The following is a 21,277-nucleotide window of genomic DNA, read 5'->3' as shown; positions in this document are numbered from 1 at the left end:
CCCAACATGTATTTCTTACAGGAGGCCTAAGGATCATTTCTATGTTCGTTTCTTCAAGGCCTTTGTGAAGTGTTCTTGTCTGGCTGATGACCAGAACTGATCATGGTTGAAAGATTTCTGGCATGATTTGTTGACCTTCTTTCCCCATCTTTTGCTAGGTGTAAACTAAGGTGGAAATTGGAGCAATGAGAGGAATTGTATTTCTCTCCTCTTAAGAAAAAAAAAAAAAAATAGGAGAGAGTGGAGGGAAAAGCAATGAAAAGAGGAATTAAGATATTATCTATCTCAGCTCCACACAATGAATGTAAAATTGTGTTCTACAAACTTGTCATAATTAAAAGAAAATAAATGTATGCAAGGTTTTTGTTTTTACATCGCTGTCCACAAAGGTACCTAATTGAATATTTAATGACATTTCTTACCTTATTTGTGCTTGAGAACTTATATGCTGTCAGTGATAGTAGTTAAATATGGAATATTTCTGGAGATACTGTTCTTCAGCATAGGGTGAATTAGATATCCAAAGCGATTATTGAAACAGTGATGTAATCTTTGTTACCTGAATTCCTAATTTAGTAGGTCTGTGAATTTGTGTATCTAGCAAGTACTTACATTGTGTTGTTACTGTTGGTTTATAGAATAAGCTTTGAGAACCACACTGTTAACCTTTTGGTAAAATGATGAAATTTTACCACAGTTCAAATTTTACTAACTCGATTGGAATATGCGCCTTTGGAGTACGGTGCTTATCAGAATAGATCAGTTTTATCTGACCAACTACTTTGACTTCTCTTTAACTTTATAGCATTCAAGAATTATCTTATTTCCCTTGGAGAATATCAAACCTAATAGAATTATGCATGTGTTTTAGAGATCACCATCCTTACACCTTTTCCCCAGGGCCTAGAGCATTTGAAAAGAGAAATTCCCTTCAAGTAACATAAAACTTGTAGCTATAGTAACAAATTAACAATTGCCAGGCTCTATAATTGGGTATTTGTATAATTGGGTGTTTGTACAAATGTCCTTCATTTAAGTTTTATGTATGAGTTACAAACTAGAGATTAGAGAATGTTTACAAAAGGTATATTAAAGGCTAATTTCCAAATTATTATTCCAAGACAGATTTTTTTTAACTTTTGAATTGAAAATAAGTTTAGATTCTTATAAGACATACCACATTTTTTAATATAATAAAGTACTATGCCAAAAATACTATCTTTTGCTAGATATTTAATTGTACATTAATGTAAAATTTGTTTCAGACTTTCTTTTGATTACTTTTGGTCCTGAGAAGTATTAAAGGGCATCTTGTAAGCATAATATCTATCTATCTATTTATTTATTTATTTATATATTCATAATATATTTATTCTTTTTCTACCATTGTACCTGTTCCCATTTCTGACAGTATTATGTTTCTAGAAATACATTTCTCTTTGTCTTTTGCAGTTGAATATGACCAATGAGGTCTAAGCACATTTAGCTTGATAAGAGTTATGAGAAAATATCAACTGAAAGGTACCCTCTTTTAATCTTTTTTCTTCATTTTTAACCTAGAATTTTGATATGATGGCTGCAGTTTAAATCTAGATGCCATCCTGGATTGAGGCCATCTTGAAATTGGAAGCTAAGCTAAGCTGAGCATTAATGTGGTTAAAGGAGAATGGAATTTTGATCTCTGATGACCTGCAGTCCAACCCTGAACACTGTACCTTCAAATTGAAGAAATAAATATGTCTTGTTTAACTATTTGTTTTTTAAAAATTTTTTAAGCAAATTTTGTTATTTATATTGAAGATGTCATTTTCTGTCATTTTAAAGAAAGATATAAGCCTTTTGGTTATATTCATTAATGACCTTATAGGTTCATCATAAATAATTTTGCATTATGACTGAATCTTTGTTATACCTTTTCTTTTTTTTTTTCTTTCTGCTTAGTAAAATACCATATTTTTAAAAATACCTTTATTGAAGCATACTAAGTGTAACTTAAAATTTGTGTATTTTAAGTGTACAATTTAGTGATTTTTAATGAATTTAGTTTTTAGTTTTTAGGGTTGTCTTAATATATATTTGCCTTAATATATATTTGCCTTAAGATATATTTTTAGACCATTTATATGATCTCTCAAGACCATTTACAGTAAAACCTCAGTCCAGTCATAGACAATTTTATTAAGTTGTGGTAAGTGCAGAATCCTTTGAAACTAAAGAGTACAGATTATAACTTAGTCTGTAGACTCAGAAATCTGCTCGGAGGAACATCTCTGAAAGACCCTTGAGGTGGGTAAGTAAAGAGAGATGGGGCATAGGTGAGGAAAAGCATTCCAAAGGGAAGAGAATTGTGAGTACTCTGAGTCAGCAAGGAGATCTAGGTATATTGCTCTCCAATTTGCTGGACAGTAATTGAGTAGAGGGGAAAATTGGTTTTTCCATTGAGTGTGGTTTTGTAGTTGGCTCAGAGCCTTTCTCATGATTATTCATTTATGTATATAATGTAATATCTAACATTTATTGTAACAATTGTTATACCCTGGTGTGTTCTTGGTGGTTTATATGTATTAAAGCTTATTAAAAATATTTTGTTGTTATTGTGTCATCAGTTTAATTAATGTAGTTCTGATATTCAGCTCACCAATATTGCTATAACAGTGGTTTTTTTCTTTCATGTAATTTCTGAGGAACTTATTTCTAGAATGGATATTCCAGAAATCTTGATGAAGAAATGCTTTTGAGCAGCATTAGATACATCTTCAGGGTATAACAGGAAGAACTCTTCTTCCTGCCTCTTTACCCTGGTCGTTGTTGTTGGGAATGAACCAGGGGCCTCGTGCCTACTCAGTACACACAGTACTACTGTGGTCCAGCTCCAGCCCACAGTAACATTGGTCTTACTTAATGTTTGGTCATTGTGCTGCAAATAGAATATATATTGTCATTAGCAAAAAAATAAAAAGTTCAGAACAGTTGTGACTGCATGAGAGGAGTGTTAAGATTAATAGAAAGTGTAGTAGGGTCAGGAGCTATGGGAACTCCAAAATAGCTCAGGTGAGAAAATACTTTGCAGAGAACAAAGGAGAAATGGAAATGCAAATGGTGATACATGTTATCAATTTTCTTCTGAGATAGTAAAAAGAAACCTACAAATTATAAATATTCGGAAAAAATTGATGTGTTTTATTCAGTGCAACATTCTCATCACTTGTGAATCTTGTATCAAAATAATTTTGAACTCACATTAGAATTACTCTTTAATTTGATATGTACACAGCATTTAAATTTTATATGTAATGAAACATTCTAAAGTTAGTAACTTAGAACAGTAAAAACGTACTCATTGTTCCTTCATCTGGGGTTGCCTGGGCAGATTTTAGGATTTGCACTGGCTCAGCTGGGTTGGCTGTTTTAGGATGGTGCCTAATTTTTAGCTGGGGCCTTTCTCTACATTAACTGTCATCCCTCAAGTGATTAGCTGGGGCTTGTTCATGGAAATCAAGCTCCCTGTGTTCAAGCAGTTTTTTAGGTTGAGCTTGTATCACATTCCATGTCTCACAGTTTAACCAAAGATTCATAGGGTGGAGAAATGTACCCTTTTTGCTGATGGGAGGTGCTGCGGAGGTCCTAGTGAAAAGTGAGGTATGTGCAGCAATGATCTAAAAAATCTCCTATACTATATTCAAGTATTTAAGGGTATTTCTACCCTCTATCCAGTTTTTTCCATCCTCATAGCATAATTTTATAGGTTTCTGTTCCAAGGAAACTGTGTGACATATAGAATGTCACATTCATTGTAACACAAAATACTTGATGGCAGAAACTCAGATATTATTATATTCATGTTCATAACAGCATTACTTATAATAGGGAAAAGATAGAAGAAAGCCAAGTGTCCATCAGTGATAAACCGAACAACAAAATATGGTATATTCATATAATGGAATGTTATTTAGTCTTAAGAAGATGAGAAATTGTGATACATGATATAACATGAATAAACTCTAGAGACATAGTGAACAAAGCTAGTTAGAAAAAGACAAATATTGAGTAATTTCACTTACGTGAGGTCTTTAGACTGGTCAAAATTAATCAAAACAAAGTAGAATTGCCAAGGGGGAAGAATAAAGAATTATTATTTAATGGATATAGTTTCAGTTTAGGAAGATGGAAAAAGCTGTAAAAATGGATGATGGTGATGACTGCACAAAGAATATGAATGCACTTGGTGAATCCCATTTCCTGTTTGCCCTAAGAATATTCCGGGGTGATGTCTGTGGCTACAGCCTTTACTTAACCTCTAGATACCCATAGTTATGTTTCTAACTTTTTTTATGGATCATGTAAATTTCTGTTTCTTTTTAATTAAAGGCAGTTCTACTTACAGACAACTCCAAGAACAGTTTTTATATTTTATTTTTGCATTGAAACCAGATTTAGTTCAGCCTCAAAGAATGTTTTTTCTTTGTAAAATTAATGATAATAGAAAGCTGCACGTTTTTCTAAACTGGAAGTGCCATTGCACTACAGACTTAAAATTGTTAAAATGGTGAATGTTATGTTTTGTATTCCATTATTGCAATTAAAAAATATATTCACTGCAGCAATAAAAAGTTGGCATGCTAACTAAATATTTAATAATAGATAAATTATATTTTATCTAAGTTTAAGAAAGAGATACTTTAAACATAACAGCAATTAATAAGAGCAAATACTTATGTCATGAAAATGATGCATAAATTTAAATGTGACAACCTCAACTGTAAATAAAATACATAAAAACTGGTGTATTTTACCTTTCAAAATGTAAGAAAACTTACTTAAAAATAACCAGAGAACATAAGTCACACCAAAGAGGAACCCATTAGACTTTGTCTTAGCGAAATAGTTTGTGATTTATTTATGTGCTGTTTCTCATACATTCATGACTTTAATAATGTAATAATGGAGCAGATTTACTTTTCTTTAAAACTGAATATAAGAAGTTTATTTCATGACTCTTGTTGATTAAATCAAAGTTAGCAAAGGTATCAACACTAGTATTTGTACCTTTATGTCATTTAGTAAGTTTTAAGAAATGACATGAATTTTAATATTAATAAACAATGCCATATACTTTAAATTTTAAAACCATCAACTTGGTAAAAATTATTCCAACAAAACATCCAAACCAACCCCTAAACTACAGATCTGGGCCCTTATCCTTTTTGAGTGTTGTGCTTTTTATGGGCCTTGAGTCTGTTGGAGGTGTATAATACGTGTTATTTGTTTAATTTTCAGCCATAACTTAACAATAATTTTTCTCTATGGTCGGCTTTACACAGAATAAATTTCAGGAAGTACATAACAGCATCTTCTGCATGTACATAGAGATATAATATGATGGAGTGATCAAATACAAATGCTTCTTTAATTTATTTTACCAAGACGTTTATCCATGTTTAATTTATAAGGCAATTGAAGTCATTTATTTTGTATGGAACTCTTTCTCTTCTGAATAACAAATAATATATTATCATATATGCTGCATTAGAGGATGTAGTGATGAAAGCCATACATGAAAATAAAAGTTTAATATTTTGGGCTCATTGGGCACAATTATACTGCAACTGGCCTTGTTTTCAACTGAACTATAATTGTGTATGCAGATTCTTAAAAAATTGGGATGGCATTTAGCAGATACAAGTGTGGAAAACAGAAAATTCTTTGTTCAAAGGGAGAAAGAGTACGTGTAGTTGTAGAGTATTCTAAATGCACAAAATCTACCTCAATAATACCTTGTTTTAAAATCTTTGCTTGCACAGGTTTTGTTTCATTTTATCCTTGAGTGCAATGCAGTGGGGACCCAGTTACCCAAGGCTCTTGGATATGGCCTTGTGAACACCATGACCAATTGGTTGGATTCTAACTCTTCAGATACTAGCTTGTAGGAAAGGCTTTGACAACCTTCCAATTTGGAAACAAGTTAAGTTGACCATTGGTATTTAACTGAGTCATTTCCCTTTGTTTCTGTTGCCTGATAACAGTAAAAATATACCTAAAGCTACCATGTCCTATTAATAATTATTTATATTCTCTTAAAATTATAGCTAATGGATATAATATGCCACAGTGTCATATATACTGATTACTTAAGACTACTACTAGTACAATATTTTAAAAGATAAGATCAGGACAGAAAGAAAAGTTTACTGTTCAGAACTTCAAAAAGTAAACAACAGATAATTAGCTTGTTGTGCTAAAGCAGACTCTGTATTTTAAATTTAATAAGTTTATATAAAGTATACATATGTATTTAATACCTCATATAAACTAGTGTGAAGAGATCCATGTAACAAGAGGTAGTAGTTTACTGCCATGCTCTTCCATATGGTTGTAGACATCTATGAGAGACATATAATCTAACCTGAAAATTAGAGTATAAACGGTCTTTCAAATCTTACTGTAAAAATCCTTTCTATGAGTTCAACACTTTGAAAGTATCTGAGTAACCCACTATTTCAAGAATATCTCTTATGTAAAATATTGAACTGTCCAAACATAACTCATAATTACAAAAATACTGGATCATGATTGTTATAATAACTTTGAGTCTTTTATGATGTTAATCTATTGACGGGTCATTTGAAATCCATCTAATGGTGCTTTTAACTTAAGGTACCTTGTAAGTGTGAAATTGACTGACTTGAAGTGTCAGTTATTGCTAGTTGACTTGAGTTACTGTTAGTTCCTACTTTCATACTGTGCGAGCTATGGTTCTTGAACTGTCTCATGGTGTCCCTTTCGTGGTGCCTTTGGTAGAATTTTGGGTTGAGGAAAATGTGACTCTTGATAATGTAGTTGCTCAATATCTCTTTTCCTTTCTCTGGTAGGTCAGTATTTCTAAGGTCAAATTGGTTGCTGGCAATTATTTCTATTGAGACTTAATAGGCCATCTTAATTTTTTTTGTTTGGTTTCACATATTGTCCAGGTTTCTAAGTGAAAATGAGGCAGTGTGATTTTTTTAAACATTTTTATAGCTTTCAGAACAATATGTATATGTTTCTTAGAAAATTGTTTCTCATAGTGGAATTTATGATAGTTTTTGTTTGTTTGTTTGGTTTTGTATTTTGAGACAAGGTCTTGATGTGTAGTTCAGGCTGGCCAGTGTTCACTGTATAGCCCAGGCTGTTCTCAAACTCATGATGATCAGCCTGCCTCAGACTCTTAAGTACTGGGATTACAAGTGTGAACCATCCTTCCTGGCTCTGCTAGAATTTTTTAGGGTCACATCATTATTTTCTTTTTATTCTCTCTCTCTCTCTCTCTCTCTCTCTCTCTCTCTCTCTATATATATATATATATATATATATATCTTGAAAAATATATTATTAACCTTTTTTGAAACCTTTCTGTCTTCTCAGAATATTGTTAAATGTATTAGTGCACGGGAATGCAAAAGCAAGCAACTATATTGAGATATAATTATGTTAAATAGCTAGATCTAGTGGCAAGCTTAATACATTAATTAATTTAAAGTAGCTATCGTAAGTATGATTTTCAGAATACTTAGAACAGCTGTAATGTGCAATACGAAATTATTTGTGATTTTTACAGATAACAGTTATAGGCATGTTAATACTATTATATATTAATAATTGATGAAAATGCTAACTTTCAGTACAGACTAGTAAAATGAAGATATTTTTCCCTATTAAGGTCATATGTTCAGATTCTATCTATGAATTCCATATTAAGAGACCTTCTTTAAAAGAGATTTCTATTTATCTGGTCAGTATTTTCCTTGAGTCAGTTTCCTAGAGTGTGAGCGATTATTTGACTTTTGTTCTTAAAGGGGTAATTTGTCTATATATTAGCAGATGCATACAATATGCTTCAGTATCTTTAGTGAAAAGAGACATAATCACTACATTATTTTCTTTTTCCCCAACATTTGACTCTTTTTGTCACGGAAAGCTCCAATATAATGTTGGTAGCCAAACTTTTAAGAGATTCTTATTTTTGAATTTATACAGACCAAAGCATAATTAAAATAATCAGATTCCCAGTTTTTTCTAGTTTACTCAAATAAGTTAATCTCATTCATAAAACTTGACATTCCTTCTTTATCAAAGTTAATGTCTGACTAGGGATTTATTTGTGATATTGGATTCATAATAGGAAATAAATTCCTAGTCATAATAGGAAATAAACCAATCTTTCCCTGGTCTAAGAAGCAATTCTGAATTGCTTAGCTAAAAATTCATTGATTCATTGAAGTGTAGCTAGATAACTTTTTAATATTTCAAGTCAGCTAGGGCATCTAAAAATGTACAAGAGTGAGTGTGAAAGTTTGTGTGTACTTCTTGTACTATTAGCTTAATTTTCTGTAATCCTAAACATGATCTGAAAAATAATGTCAGTTAAGTAAAAAGATAAAATACAGTGTTGAGAACCAGCATATTTATCTGAATAAAAGAAAAAGATGAAAAAAAATGTATGTAGACCTGACAATTATTGCAGGCAAAAGAGCCTTCATGTGAAAGATTTTTTTTCTTAAATCCTTGTTCATTTATGTACCCAAACGTCAACAGATGTATGATTTAGCATTTGCTCTGCACCTCTGGTTCTTGGGATCAAGGAGTTTTTGTATAGATTCTTTGCTGCAGTGAACTCTGTCATTTTTCTGAACAGCTGGGAATGGAATATAGCTCATTAAGACAGGAAATGTTATCCAAGTCTCCCCTGGCATCCACAAGAGCTCTGAGTATGTTTTGCCTCTCCAGATCTAAAGTATCCATTTTGTTACCACCTAGTGTTCTCTTGCTTTTACTGAAAAACTGTATTGGCCCCATTGCCTCTTTGAATGATGTGCACAGTTTACACCAGCTGTTCCCTTTTTATCTCGTCTCCTTTGGCTTTTTATTATGTTTATGGTATGTGCTGTGGCTTTTATTTCAAAAAATAAACCCCTAGTGTAATTAGTACGTATCATTTGTTTATGCAACTGGAAGGGTTTTATAAGCAGATTTTCACAATAAATCCCTGTTATTCAGACATCCCTGCTCCTTTAGAGTAAGAAGGAGAGAGTTGCAGTTATTGGAGAGAGTTGCAGTTTAAATCCTTCAGGGGAGGGAGCTTATATTTGACTTTTTTTTTATGTCACATGCTTTATTCCTATTCCTTTGATTGTAGCAGTAAATCTATGAGACTTGAATAGTACCATCTCATTTTGTAGATGGACCAGTCAGCATCAGCATGTCCAAAATCCAATATTAAATTGTGGCATGGGAATCCAAACCTATATCTCTGGAGCTCTGTCATCTCTCCTTACTATTTATGTATTTTTGAGTTATATAAATTTAGATGTCTGTGTTAACTTTGTGTGTGTGTGTGTGTGTGTGTGTGTGTGTATGTGTAATCAGGGTCTGCTTATGTGGTATAAGTATTCAAAACAAAGAAATACAACTAGAGGAATCATGTTAAAAATACCATTTTTATCTAGAGATTTAGAATCACATCTAGGTCACTTTTCTATCTGCAAAGTTATTTAGTTTTTGCAAATAAAAGAGGCAAAGATGATCAGGAATAGCAACCTGGAGCTTTCTTTGTAATTGTACATAAGAAAATGTCAACCTCTGTATGGACCTGTATTGGGAACAATAATGTGCTATCCTCATATGTGCGTTATTTCATTTACTCTGGATGTATCAGAAATAGATGAAGTTCAGAGCAGTGAAGTATTATATCCAAGGTAACAGAGCTTGCAAATCTACAGCTGGGGCTACAGCTATCATCTGATTCCAGTGCTCAAGCTTTCAGTCACTGCTACGCTGTGGAGAGAAAGACAAATTGTTTGAATAGCTTACCATGTTTTTTATCAGAAAAGAAGAATATTATTAAGAAAATAGATACCATTTATCCATCTTCAATGGCTGATTTTCTGAAGTGAAAGTACAAGTAAATTTGTCTACTTTTTGTTAATCTACCATATAATCTTTTAAGTCTCTCTTCTTGGGTATAAACAGAAAGAGCTGGGATTTTTGAGAATGGAAGGTAATATTGTGATTGGGAAAGGCTAGCATTTTGCACCTAGATAACTTTGTCCAAGGTAAAGGGAGATGAAGTTACTTACTTTGCATGCCATGGTATCTGTGAGGAAGGAAAAAGTGGTATAACATGTTTTGGCCTATGAACTGCATGTTCTTGAATGTGGTAGAAGTGCTTATCATTAACCTTTTTATTTTAGTTATGGTATCTCCAAGATACGTTGCGTTTCTATTAATAATCATCTTACGTAGTTGGGTGTTCCTGTATTAGGTGTATACATATTTATGATTGCTATCTCATCCACTTGAGTTTTTCTTTTCATAAGTATGTAGTGATCTTCTTTATCTCTTTTAATCATTCTTGGTTTGAAGTTCACATTGTCTGCAAACAGAATAGCTACCCGTTTTTCCTATAGATTGTTTTCCATCCTTTGATTTTCAGTCTGAATTTCTTTTTGAGTTAAATGTGTTTCTTGTATACAGCATGTTGTTGGTCCTTCCTTCCTTCCTTCCTTCCTTCCTTCCTTCCTTCCTTCCTTATTTCCTTCCATCCTTCTCTCTCTCTTTTCTTTTCTTTCTTTCTTTCTTTTTTTTTTTTTTTGTACCAGGGTTCGAACTGATAACCTTGCACTTCCAGGCAGGTGCTTATACCACTGAGCTAAAGCCCCAGCCCTGGATCTTGTTTTTGAACCAACATTCTGCCAGTCTATTTCTTTTGATTGGTGAATTGAGTCCATTTACATTTTTGGCTATAACCGATATATATTAGCTTGTCTTGTCATGATATTTTCCTGTTGGTTCCCTGATTTTTCCCTCTGTTTAATTGTTTATCTTGCCTGGTGTTTCTTTCTGTTATTATTCCTGGAATTGTGGTCATTTTTTTTTTTTTTTCCATTCAAAATATCTTCAAGGGGCTGGGGATTTAGCTCAGCGGCATAAGGACCTGCCTTGTAAGCAGGCAGTCGTGAGTTCGATCCCTGGTACCGATAAAAACGAAAAAGACAAAAACAAAAACAAAAACAAAATATCTTCAAGTACTCTTTCTAGGCTTGGTTTGGTGGTCATAAGTTTCTTTAGTTGTTCTTTGTTGTGAAAGTATCTTATTTCTCCATTAGTTTTGAAAGAGTTTTGCAGGGTATATCAGTCTCGCTTGGAAGCTGCTTTCTTTTAGCACTTGAAATGCTTCACTACAAGCTCCTCTTGACTTGATGATTTGTATGGAGATGTCTGCCGTGATTCTGATGGGCTTTCCTTTATAGGTGATCTGTTTCTTTCCCTTAACAGCTTTTGGTATTCTGTTCTTGTACTGTATTTCTGTAATCTTGATTATTATATGTCTTAGTGTAGTTTTATTTTGGTTATGGCTGTTTGGAATTTCACATGTTTCATTTATTTATATCTCAAATTCTTTATCCATGCTTGAGAAGTTTTCTGCCATTATTTCTGTGAAGAGTTTTTTTTATGACATTTATGCTATCTCCAGCTTTCTCATTGATCCCAATTAATCTTATATCATTCTTTTTCGCTCTGACTTGTAGCTGTTGGATTGATTTCTCATGGTCTCTATTTTTAAGATATCTTTTCATGATCACAAACTGCAATTCTGTCTTCAAGATCCAAAATTCTATCTCCTTCACTCAATCTCTTGGATTTCTGTTTGGATTTATTTCCTGGATTCCATTTCTTTCCTATGTTGGACACTTTTTTGTTTCTATCATTTTTCTAAGCTCATCTATTATTTTATTTGTATTTTCTCTAATAATGTTTAAGCATCATTCATTTTTGTACCTGATATATTCTCTGTAGCTTTTTCCATTTGTTTTTTTCATTTCTATTGTTATCTTTTCAGAAAGTTCCAGGGTGTAATTTCCAATTTCTTCTGCCTCATGGAGTTTCATGCTTGTCCTGGGTATGCTGGGGTTCTGGGGTTGCGTTTTGCTTCTCTGTGTTGTCATTTTCTGTTTTCTCATTTTTCATTATTTTGTTTTCCATGTTGATGTTTGCCAATTTGTTGTTATGTATATCTTTATTACTAGTGGTATTTGACGTTTCTGACATCATGACGTGACTCAGGAAGAACTTAGTGAGACTGGACTCATTGAACATGCGGATGCAGTGATAAACACCTCTTTTATACATATACACATTACTTCTTAGTGTACAGATTTTCTGTAACAAAGCAAAACTGTACAAAATGGAAGCAATTTCTAGTGAGGAAAGTTTCTAGTGAGGAAAGTAACAGCATAGTAGTGTCCATTGTGACTTATGTCCATAAAAATATTATTGATTTATATTTATCTGAGATGATATCTATATGTTATTTAAAGGCTGTAATTATATCTATAGAGTCTTTCCAAAGTGGACTTTTCAATAATGCTATAGGTATTTTATAAGGTCTAGCCACCCCTGTTGAAGGTATCTATGTTTCTTTCATAGTTTTGATACAATAAATAGTTTGATGTTTAACATTTCAGATTGTAAGATGCTTTTCTCGGCTTTAATTACGATTCATTTACTGAATTTTTAATTTATTGTAAAATTCTGACAAACTATATAAGAAACAAATTAAAATTGGAAAGGAAACAAAAGAAATATTTAATAAAATCAAGAAAGATTTGGCCTTGGTCAAGGTCTGTGGCACTTCCATTTCTTTTAATCTTATTTAAGTATTGGGAGAAGATCTACCAGTTAAGGCAAAAAGTTAATAAGAAAAATACATGAAAAAAAATCCTTACTTTAAAAAATACAGTGGTCCTTAGGGACATTAATCCTTATTGGAGTTGTTGGTGAGAATTCATTTGTTCTGCTTCTCTGCAGTACACCTGAATTTCAAATATATGATTTTTTTTTATTGAAAAAAAAAAAAAAAAACACCTTGCTTTGAAATTGCTTTTAGAAATTAGTTTTGGGGAATAGCGGCCTGGTAGGCCAACAAATACCCAGTATGTGATATTTGTAGTTTTGGGAAATCTTTTTTTCCCCCAGAATATTATGAACTTTCCTTTCTCCCTTAGCCTGAACTTGACTCTTTCTTTACATCATAATTCAGTAGTTTAGAGAAGTAAAAGGAAAGATATTTTTAGAAACACACAATTGGATATAATTTATTTCAGTGAAAAAGTATCTTAGGAAGCAATGATCAGTGTTATCTCTCATTGTAGACAGAGAGGAACATTTATCTTAAGAGTTCATCTTTTGTAGGTGATTTATTTTCCTGCATGCTCATTGCTTTTTATATGTGATCATATGTTAATAACTTAGCCAAAAAAATAGAGTTGAAAGCTACAAAATGAAAATATTGTCGGGGAAAAAGCCTGTTAGTGATACACTTTTCTTCTAGAAGTAAATGGGTGTTGGAGTGGCCCATTCAGAAATTGACCACATCTGTTCTCCTGATTGGAAACCATGTTTGATTTTGAAACTTAGCAGAAGGAGAGGGGAAAGAGGGTAATAGGGAAGAAGGGAAGGAGGGAAAAAAAGGAAAGAAGGAAGGGAGGAAGGAAAAATATTTACCCCAATATACATTTTTCGTGTGGATCCATAATCATTTAATAGCAATAAGATAATTTCTCAAAATTTACTTTCATGAAGGAATTCCACTAATAGATAATTCAGACAATTACATTATACATGAGAAATGACTGTTTACTAAAAAAGGAAAAAGGTTACTCATGATAGATTTTAAAGCCAGAGATTCTACTAACTGTCATCAGTTTCTGAGTTTTCAGGGTGCAAATTACATGGATTGAGCATGACCCAGAAACAACCCTGTCAATGATTGCCACAGGGAATATAGTAATTGAAGATTCGCCTGTGTTGATTGACTTTTAGTATCTGATTACAGCAGCTTTGAGCAGTGTATCTCCTTTATCTTCTTTGTTACTTCTTTTCAGAAATGCTTGTAAGATATGTCTGACTTTTCTGTTAGATTTTTGGATTCTTAGAAGACTGGTTATCTATTTCCATTTGTTGTTTGCCTGGTGAATATTTCATTCGGCATCAGTATGAACATATCAAACTGAATTAAAATTTGCTAAAATTCTGAGACTTTTAAAAAACATATTTTATACTTTTCTCATTTGTTCATGCAGAACTTTATCTATGTAAATGTTTGGGTCAGAATTTTTCTTGACCTTGCATGCTAGAATGATGGACTGTCGGGGCTGGGGATTTAGCCCAGTGGCATAAGCGCCTGCCTTGTAAGCAGGCAGTCATGAGTTCGATCCCCGGTACCGATAAAAAGGAAAAAGACAAAAAAAAAAAAAAAAAAAAAAAAAGAATGATGGACTGTCGTAGGACATTGTAGCTTGTAGATGCCATTTCTTTTTGAGTGAGTCATTGATGCACAGTGTTTTGAGTAAATCTAAGAATTAAATTCAGTACTGTCAACAGTGAGAAACTGGTCACTTTATTTGGAGGTTAACAGAGGCAGAAAATGTGAATGGAATTCTGTTTTTTAATAAAAAGAACATTGGCCTGATATTCTATTCTGTGCTAGCTCTGGGAGTATCTTGTACTGTGTGGATTATTTATTTCTTGCTATGATTTTTCCATGTAATCTTTGAAAAGCTGTGATAATGTCACTGCTGAATATGAGATCCCTGCATAGACTTTCTGTTTTATTTTTGTTTCATTGCTATATGGGCTTTCTATATTACTTTTGTTGTTGTTGTTTTTGTTTTTGCACCATAAAACTCTGGTGGATGGCTTAGTGTATTCGTTTAGAAAATAGAAACATGTTACTAGTTTTATAGGTACAGAGTTTTTAGCTCTTACAGACCTAGTTTAGTGATTTTTCTGTTCCTCTCTATGTGTTAATTTGATCTGGCCTGTATAGCATGGGCACAGAGGGTGAAAAAAGGGAAGGTAAAGAAGGAGAGGTTACTGTCCTGAAGAATGTTGATAAAATACCTAGCTTCAAGTCTTAGCAAATGACCGAGTGATTAAAGTCCACATGAGAATGGAGAATACCTTTCCTGAATTACTGAGTTTAGATCAGTGAATCTTCTCTCAGCTGTGCTAAGTATTTGGTTTATTTCTAGTATGCCTTCTCTTTTCATAATCAAACAGTAGCTTCTACATTTTGACATTTTGTTTCACTCAGCACTTTGGTGGTTCTGTGTATTCGTGTTTTATTGCCATTTTTTATTAAGTGCAGATTTGATTAATGACTGCAGACATTTTAAAGTGTCACATTGAAATGTATATTTGCTTAAATTCATGTCTAATCAGCAAACATATGTTTTTGGTGTTTCCTTTCTGCTTCAGAAATTCCTGGTTGGCTGTAATTGTTTTCAAAGTCCCTCCATTCTGTCCTGAGTTGAGAACCTTAGCTAATTTTAATCAACCCTGAGCTGTCATTCTTGTTCATCACTGTCACATTAGAATCATTCTTGTTCATCAATGTCATATTAGCAGCAAGTCTGAAATTGCTGATTAGTAAAGTGGATGAAAATCACAGCTCTGTGTGTGTCCAAATAGCTACTCATCAGCAAGGCTTGTGATAGGGTCTGCTGGTTTAAATGCAGGCCTTAATCAAAGGCTGAAAAATGTTTTCTCTGCTGTTTAACCTCGTAGTACTGAATAATATTAACATGTATATATACTGTCATATATATACACAGAAACACTATTGTAAAAATGTTTAGAGTCAATGAGATGGAATCAAACAAAGGAATAAAATAAATAGACTTTGAAGATGACTTCTCAAACTTTATTTCAGCAAACATATATGCCATATTTACCTTTGATTTCACTGAATCATTCATGTCTAGCTGAAGAACTTTTTGGTTAATAATGTACTGTCTTTGGGGATATGGACTAAAAAGTGTGAGGTAAATGAGACAGATTTTACACATAGAGAGCTGGTGTTATTTCAAATGGTGTTACTTTTCTCTGTGGCATTCATGTAGATTTATCAACAGATCTGGATTTTTTGTATGTATGAGGCAGAATTCTAAAGGACTTGAGGATTATTATGTGGAAATGAGATGGTTCACATACTACATAATATCAGTATTTTATATGAGAGTGATACTGTATAGTATCATATGAAACAACTGCTTTGTTTTGGAAAGCAGTATTTTTTTGTGTGTCATACTCATGTTAGATATCGAATATCCATTGTAAAACTTATAGTCTGAAGTCTTCATGGTACTGAGTTTTGACATGCTGCTTTTGTAGTAGCTCATTGTGGGAGGTAAGTGCCATTATTTTGATTTTATTGATGAAATTTCTAGTAGGTGATTTGTTTGAAGTTGCACTATGTAAGAAATAACTGGACCTTGTATACAAGTCTTTCTAAAATCAGATGCAATAATTCTGTTTTTCAGCCATATAGTTACCTGTTTATATGGCTAACATAATAAAAAATTCCTTACATACAAATGTTTATAGTGTGATCTATAGACTACATACATCTGTATCCTGACTTCACTCAAGGTAAACACTAATAATGGAAATGTAGAAAGGAAGGAGTCACCAAATTTTACATTAGTATTCTCTTATAGAATTGTAAAATTTTCAGTCAGACCAAATGCTGCAAGGGGAATCAGACTCTGCTATTGTTTTATGGAAATCAACTTCATGTGTTTAAAAAATATAACATCAATTATTTTATGTAATTAAAAATTCTTTACTCCCTAAAAATTTTTATTTTCTCTTATAGAGTACAACCTTGGAAACATATTTATGTATTTTCGAGACAGTAGGTCATTTTTTACTGCCTAATGCTAGTATTTCCAGTGTACCTTTTGTAGTGGTCACAAACCCTGATAAACTTTCATTTCTTCCAAGATATTTGTTACTTTCATATTGTTTCTTTTTTAGTACAGTGTTAAGAGATTTATTTATTTTGCCTTGTATGCTCTTTTTTTTGACTTTGCTTCTATTCTAATTTTACAAAGTTTTACTCAGAAATAGAACTTCAAAGACACACATATTATATAACAGAAAGTGTATGTTATTTTGTCACAAGACCTGAATTCATATTCCTTTTCTTCTTATTACTGTTTTTCATTTTCTAAACAATTTCCAGCCACACTATTCTACCTATAATATTTGTAGTTTTTAGCATTATTGTGAGGATTAAATAGGGCAACCGAATAGAAATGCCTGCTGTGATCCTTTATTCAGAGTAAATGTTTGAAAAATTATAATTCTTCTTTGTATTCTTTTTATTGTTTGTTTTGTTTCTCATTTGATAGTTTCTTACCCTTATTTCTTTCTCTTTGTTTACAACTCCAGAGTTGTATTGATTTGTTATCTATTTTGAAGTTTGCATTGTCTGTGCTCTGGTCATTGGTATTAGACAAATAAGATTGCTAGTCTTATTTCTTTAGGAAATATTACTTGGAACAATGTTCATTTTACTGCTTTTCCAATTATACTTATCTCCAGTGCTGCCTTCTTTTTTCTGGGTCTCTTTCTTTCTGTCAATCCATTTTATAGTTCTCCTTATCAAGTTAACAGACCTTATGTAAGATGTCTTTATCCTGGCTGTAGGAGTAGATTTGACTTCAAATAGTAAGGGATCAATGTCACAAGAGTATAAATCAGATAAAATTTTATTTAAAATCTGGTGGTCAGATGGTGGTATTATGACTCTCATGAATGACATGTAAAAGAACACAAATTACATGACCATGCTGAGATGAAGGGAGGCTTCAGAAATGTAGTCTATTTCATATGTGCCTGGAAGATGGATACAATAGGTATTTGGTGACAACTACCCATCTTTGTCTTGTTGGTTCAAATGAGATACACTGGTCCATATCTAAAGGTCAAGGAATCATATTCTGTTTTACACTGTTTATGTAACTATCCTTTCCCTGTTGTCCTATATTTTATAACTCTACCTTGTTTATAGAAATAAGAGAAATCCACTTAGTCTGTGTTTTATTTATTTTCTTGCTAGCAAATAAGTGTCTGTCTTTGTCAGATTCTCCATTCTTTCATGACTCAACTTCTGTGGTCAGTGTCTGTGGGCCTAGCATTTAGATCTGTTAAAATGCCATATTAGATTTTTCCCTTTCACATTCCCTTGAAAGTAACTCAGTATGTGAATTTTAATATTATTTTTACCCAAGCATGTATGGAAATGTATTCTGTATTTTAAATATATCAATGTTCAGGTAAAATCATGAAAGATGATTTAACTGAACTTTATTGAAGATACAAAAAGTTTCATACATCAATGATAACAACCACTTTTTGGCTCATTTTGTTTTCTTTTATAAGCAGTTTTTTTTAGTAGCAGCAACAAAACTTTCTCTGCTTTTTTCATATGCTTTATTGTGATTGACACAAGTGAATTCTTAATAATATTTTCTTTTTCTTTCTTTTTTTTTTTTTGTTTTTTTTTTCCTTTTTTCCGGTACCAGGGATGGAACTCAGGACCGCCTGCTTGCAAGGCAGGTGCTTATGCCGCTGAGCTAAATCCCCAGCCCAATATTTTCTTTTTAACAGAGTGAGCAGTTGGGTACAGAGGTTAGTTAATTTGTCCAAGATAATGTAATTAGTAAGCAACAGATCAAAAATTCAAATGTCACAGCCTTTGAATTCAGAATGATTCCTTTTCCACTCTGGTATGAATTGGAAAGTAGGAGTATTTATTCATTTACAGTCTATGAATTCTTGAAATTCCTCATTGCCTCCTTTTTAAAATGGATCATCTTTCATGGGAAGAAAAACCCATTTCCACTATATTATTCACCTGGTGTAATGTTGTCTTCCTTATTTTTATTTTCCTTTGAGATTTCTCCTCATTTGTATTTCAATAAGCACCTCCTTCTTTGTGCTTAAAATCTTTTGCCTTTAGATTCTTCTTGTCTTTCTCTGTGATTAAATTTATAATTTGAAAAGTTATGTCCATTCTCTGAAGGAACTTAAAGTCTCTTTAGGAATATATAATGTAAATGTGAAGAATGGATCGTACTTGTCTCCATGAAATTTCTGCACATTTATTTTCTCCTTTTAGTGTTCTCTATCAGTATATAGTTAATGTAAGCTGATGATAACCTAACATACTCTATCCTGAAAATCTCTTTGTCTTTTCTTGTTGCTTACCCATGTACCTTGTATCTATGATATATTTAAGACTGCTCTACTCCATTACCTTGATAGAACAATTTTATATTTTTACACAGAGATGTGCGCGTGCATGCACACACACACACACACACACACACACACACACACACACAGCATCTGATGATTTAAAAGAGTGGGGCAGAAGACAGAGGCAGGGTATCCTGCTCTGCATAGAAATGGGGATCATGTCATCTGCATTGTGACCTATTTTACCACTGTGATGTTTTCATTTGGTAAGAGACCTTTTTCCTTTTTTAAAATTACCATTAAGATGGCATCTGATACAAATAACCATCTTTTCCGTATCTCACTTTTACTTGTCCTTATCTCTTGGCTGCATTATTCCATTTGTATAATTGCCAATACCTGAACTTTGAAGTGACCTCAGATTATGAACTCAGGGGTCAACTTTTTTGATAAGGTTGACTTCATAGGCTTTCAAATCTCAGATATATTCTATTTTTTGTTGAGTTAAGTAAAAATAGGATATTTGATTCCTGTTAACCAAGAATAAGAGAAGTCATTTGTCTAAGGTGTAAGTTCTCTGTAAAGCTAACTATAATATCAGTATATGTTGGGTGATTTAATCTTTTTAGGATTTTTATAAATTTTAAAATATTTATTAGTACATTTTTGCAGTGCATAATCATTACATTTGTCATGGGAGTGTGCTGCATGTACATAGGTAATACATCTTAATTCTTTTTATGTGCCCTTCCTTTTTCCTTCTTCCTCCTCTCTCCATTTGTAGTTTAATATTTTAATCTTTTTTAATGATATAACAATTTTTAATAATAGGAAAGGAAATTATAATTTTATAAGTATGAAAACTATCCCCAGATCAATCACAGATTTAACTGGAATTTTTAGTTGGTCTAAGAAGAAGATTGTTATACTTTGAAGTTTGTAAATCCCTGGACTTGAAATTTTCTGTTATTATTTTTCTAAGGAAATTTGTAGAATATCTAAAGGATGGTATGCCTTTGTGTCAGATACACTATAAAGATAATGAGTTCAGTGTAGGTAATCTTTCAAAATCCTATCTTTGCGATTCCTTGAACACACACATACACACACATACACACACACACACACACAACTAGCAACCTCTAAAACCTAAGAGGAGCAGTTAGACATTTCCTGTTGGTAGTTCTGGACATTTTAGAAGGAAGGCATTAGGTACATGTAAGGCATGTTTTTGTTATTACTATTGGCATTACTTGTCATTTATGTAGCATCTTCTTCCCTAATGCAGTTGCTTAAGGGAGCTGCAATTTTACTCCTGATGGCTCCTTTTTGTCATTATGTAATCTGTGGTAATCCACATACTGGGTAAATATTGCTATTGGACTTATTTTTTCCTCTAAACTCTAGCCTTAGAATATTGTTTTGTTTTACTTTTCAATGAAACTCTTAGTGGAAATTTTTAGAAACATGAAGTACCAGATGTCTAGGAAAGGAAGCCATATTAAAAACCAGTGTAAATTCTAAGTAAATCATAGTTCTTATTACCTCAGAAAACTATTAAAGAACATTAATAAGTTTTCTAATCTTGGCTTCATTAGTGCAACCAGTTGATAAACTGCTAAGTTGCCATTGCACACATTTTCAAAGTTACAAACATAAGTTTCAAATTTGTACTCTTATTGACTAATACATAGCTCTTAACATATATACATTTCACTGGTAAATTTCCATTCTTTATTCAAAAACTTTGGTTTTCTTATTCTGAAAGATTCCTGCCAGCAAGTTTTTATGTACTGTTATCGAACAGTACGTAATAGTCTTTACGAGTGTCTCTTGCAAAATTAATAGCTTCCCATTACAAAGTAGAGACTCTTATCTAGACATATTCTTTGTTTCTCTAAAAAATATGTTTCAATACTTGAGATCTTTTGATGCATGCATTATTGTTTCATAATGAATCAAAGCACTTTATGCTGGCTAATTCACCTTTTCTGACATTATTAACAGTTTTTTTTTTTTAATTCTAGGGACATGAAAGGCTTCACATTAAAATAGGCAACAATAATCAAAAGCGTGGCCCATTTTCTGAATATTTGTGTCTCTATGAAATAATTTTTAAAGCAGAATAATTGGTCAATTTTTCATATTTGTACTCAAATATACTTAAATTTAATTAAATTAATCATAGTCATTA

The 21,277-nt window shown here is 32.4% G+C and overlaps 1 protein-coding gene across 2 annotated transcripts in view; it reads left to right on the top strand.

The window, feature by feature from the left end:
• Exoc4 (exocyst complex component 4) overlaps positions 1 to 21,277 on the top strand; it is a 722,212-nt gene that overhangs the window by 225,997 nt on the left and 474,938 nt on the right. Inside the window, exon 10 of one of the 2 annotated variants that reach the window (XR_010044694.1) lies at positions 1,561 to 21,277. This exon is cut by the window's right edge and continues 42,684 nt beyond it. The exons of the other annotated variant lie outside the window; for it this stretch is intronic. The gene's annotated coding sequence lies outside the window, so the exon portion shown is untranslated. The remainder of the gene's footprint in view (positions 1 to 1,560) is intronic. 2 annotated transcript variants of the gene reach the window in all.

Source organism: Cavia porcellus, unplaced genomic scaffold, assembly GCF_034190915.1.
Source record: "Cavia porcellus strain 051 isolate PalLab524CR breed Dunkin Hartley unplaced genomic scaffold, mCavPor4.1 scaffold_2, whole genome shotgun sequence".
NCBI lineage: Eukaryota > Metazoa > Chordata > Mammalia > Rodentia > Caviidae > Cavia > Cavia porcellus.
This window is presented reverse-complemented; position numbering and strand designations above follow the sequence as displayed.